This window comes from Dipodomys spectabilis, unplaced genomic scaffold, assembly GCF_019054845.1.
Source record: "Dipodomys spectabilis isolate Male_0828 unplaced genomic scaffold, ASM1905484v1 ptg000651l, whole genome shotgun sequence".
NCBI classification, from domain to species: domain Eukaryota; kingdom Metazoa; phylum Chordata; class Mammalia; order Rodentia; family Heteromyidae; genus Dipodomys; species Dipodomys spectabilis.
This window is the reverse complement of record NW_024871328.1, coordinates 593,230-597,124: the sequence shown is the minus strand read 5'-3', so window position 1 is coordinate 597,124 and position 3,895 is coordinate 593,230.

The following is a 3,895-nucleotide window of genomic DNA, read 5'->3' as shown; positions in this document are numbered from 1 at the left end:
TGTCTTTGTTAGACTAGGTTTCAGTGTTGAAACAAACTGCTACAATTAATTCAAGAGTCCTTCTGCCAGACAATTAGGGAGCTGAACCTAATGAAATGATATTGGCAATGGTGCCTCCGCGTGTGTGTGTGTGTGTGAGTGTGTGCATACACCAGTCCTGGTGCTTGAACTGAGGACCTAACTACTGTACCTGAGTTTCTCCTGTACAAGGACAGCACTCTACCACGTGAGCCACAGAGCCACTTCAGAATTTTTTTTCTAGGCATGTGGTACTGAGGGTTTAAACCCAGGGTTTCACACATGCAAAGCAGTCTACCCCTAAGAAACAATCCCAGAACTCCACTTCAGGTTTCTTTCTTTCTTTTCTTGTAAGTTGGAGGAATTGAAATCTGGGACTGGCTGCCGTCTCTGAGCAATTCAGCTCAAGTCTAGCACTATACCACTTGAGCTACAGTGCCCCTTCAAGCTTTCTGGTGGTTTATTGGAGATGACAATCTCAAGGAATTTCCTGCCCAGACTGTCTTTGGACTGTGATCTGGGATAATTTTGAACTGAGATCCTCAGCTTCCTGAGCAGGCAGGATGATAGACCTCAGCTAACGACACCTAAGCCATGACACTTTGTTACAAGGGTGTCCTTGGCTCCACATTGTAGAATGTTAGCATGAGGCCAAGAAGAATGTCAGCAAATAGGCTCTGAGTTCAAGGTTCATGATGGAGAAAAATAAACCAAAACAATTGTCTGCAGAAGACAAGTCATTAGAGCTCAGTATATACATAAATTTGGCCCTGCCTTGGGGACAGTGTCTGATCTCATATCTGAGCCTCAACTTTCTCATCTTCAAAATCATCTTACTTGTGTAGCTCTTATAAGGACCAGATGAAAGAATACAACTCATGAAGGACTCAGAACATAGCCCTCTGTGAAGGACTCAGCACACAGTACTCCATGAATGACTTATCACCCTGTAAAGGACTCAAAACCCAGCACCCCAGGAAGAACTCTTCACATAGCTGTTTCCCACATACTGTCATTAGAATTAGGGTGCTATCATCAGTATCACCATTCTTTCAGATACATGTCACAAAATGCACAAGTTCACATCCAATGATTTAGAGTGGTGTTTCTTTTGTGGGGAGGGTCATCAGCCTCGGGGATTGCACTCCTAGGTTGGAGGTACTGTCCTAAGATCTTTTCCTCAAGGCTAGAGCACTACCACTTTGAGGCACAGCTCAGAGTCTCCCAGACTTCCTGCCAGGGCTGAGTTTTCAACCCAACAATTTCTGATCTGATCCCCTGAGCAGCTAGAGATGAGCCAGCAGCTTCTAGTTCCATGGTGTTGGGTTGCAGCTCTTGACCTCTGGCTAAGTCAGGTTAAATGGCAGCTGTCGGCTTCAGACTCCCAGCTTGCTCTGTGATGAGGTATTTGAAATCTTGGCCTTCTATGCTTGCAGTCAGAACATTCTAACTTGTTTTTGGTGCCAGTCCTGGGGCTTGAGTAAGGACCTAGCCACAGTCCCTAAGCTTTCATGCTCAAAACCAATGCTCAACTGCTTGCGTGACTGCACTACCTCCGGATTTTCTGTGCATGTGATAGTGTGGGATTGAACCCAGGGCTTCATACATAGGAGGCGAGCACTCTACCACTGAGTCCCAGGAATAACAAGCGTAGAAATAGATATGTAGATTGTTACAGATAGATAGATAGATAGATAGATAAAACAAGACAGAAATGTATCTATATTATTTAATTATATGTACTATATTAATATCAATTATTGATAAATTTTTCCTTCCTTTATTTAAGTATTATGGTTGAATACTTAACAAAGTATTAATTGAAAATTAGTCAATGTACTATAATTATTGAGTATAATTTTATAATATAATCATACACTAACTACTAATGTGTTACTTTACAACATTCCATTCGTATGGATATATATCAGAATGCATTTCTTAGGATCTCCCGTGATTCATAGGTGGCAGTCCTGGGATTCACACCCTGGGCCTAGGTTGCTGGTTGGGGCTATGGCTTTCCCTGGTAGCCCACCAAACTTCATCAGTACGAAGTCATGTAAAAACTTTCCGGCCATGTCATTTAGACATAGGATGGTTGCAATGCAAAGGAAAAAACAATGTAAAACTGCCTTTTGGACCTTCCAGTTTTATCTTTTTCCTTTTTATTCTACCTCTCTATCTTTCTTTCTTTTCGGTATTGGGGACAGAACTCTGGGTCTGGGTGCTGTCCCTCAACTCTTCAGCTCAAGGCTATTGTTCTACCACTTGAGCCATAGCCCTACTTCTGGCTTTTTTCTGCTTATGTGGTGGTGAGGAATCGAACCCAGGGTCTTATGCATGCAAGGCAAGCACTCTATTACTGAGCCACCTTCCCAGTACTTCTCCCTTATTTTTTTGCCAGTCCCAAGATTTGAACTCGGGTCCTAAGATCTCAGGATGGGCTGTGGGTCCAGAGGCTACAACCCAGCCTAGGATGATTGAAGCTGAAGCAAAGTTGCCATGAGCTGAGTTCAAGACCCAGGCTAGGCCAAAAAACATTAAGGCCCTGGCTTGTAATTTGCATCATTTTTCTGTCAGGCCTGGGATTTCAACTCAGGGACTGGGTAACACTGTGGCACTGTGGGGGAGAAGAAGCTCACCATCATTTAAGACAAGAATTTCAGCCCAGTATCCAGAGCCCAAATTCAAACTCCAGCAATGAAAAAATAATATTCATATATGAGCTTTATTTACATACATGGGTTTACTCCATATGACATTTATTATCCTTATTTTTTATTTTATGTACTGTTATTACATATATAACAGTTATTCCATTTATTACATCTTATCACATGGATTTATTTGCATATAGATTATACATCATACTGAGACCCAGAATGTAAAAATTAGCTTCTGACTCCACATATAAAATTTTGGCTATGTTGGGATTTGAACTCACAGCCCACAATGCCCAATTCATGAATGGGTCAGTTGTAGAACAAAAGCCTTTGCCAAACTGAGCTGCCAGCCAGTTCTGAAGACCTGAGAACAAGCCATAGTAGTGGCTGATATATAGATAGAGATATAGCTCTAGATACAGATATAGATATAGATAGATTGATAGATTGTAGTTTGCAATATATATTAGACAATGTGAGGATATTAAATTATATATTATGAATTATTGTTAAATTATGCCTCCATTTAATGAAGGACCATGATTGAATACTTACTAAAGCATTAATGTAAAAGTAGTCAGTATTTTTTAATTGGGAGAATCATACCATTGTGCTAGAATGGAAGACATCATCCACTACTTTTTGTGTAGCACTGTATAAGAGAATCATGAACTACCTGCAAATTTAATTGTTACTTTTTTAACATTCCTTTAAGCATTCACATGATAGGAAAGATTTTCTCAAGATCTCCCTCCATTTGTAGGTGGCAGTCCTGGAATTTGAACTCCAGGCCTGGGTAGTTTACTTCAAATGCAAACCATTAGCATGACACTGTGTAGTTTTCAGTTTGTCACAATGAAAAAAAGAACAAGAACAAAAGAAAGCCAGGTGTCATTTGCTCCTCCCTGTAATCCTAGCTCTTCAGGAGTCTGAGAGATAGAGAATGACAGTTTGAATTCAGCCAGTACAGGAAAGTCCACAAGCACTCTTATTTCTGAGGGATCAGAGGAATAAAAAATCACCATGAGTGGGGTTGTGCCTCAAGGGCAGAGCACTAACCTTGAGCAAAAGGAGCTCAGGAACAGTGCCTAGGCTCATAATACAAACCCCGGGCCTGCCAAAAAACCACAAAAAAACAAAAAACAAAAAAACCGAAAAACAGCTCCATGTCTCCCCATGTATGTATGCCTGCATTTCAATCAGTGAAGGTCTAG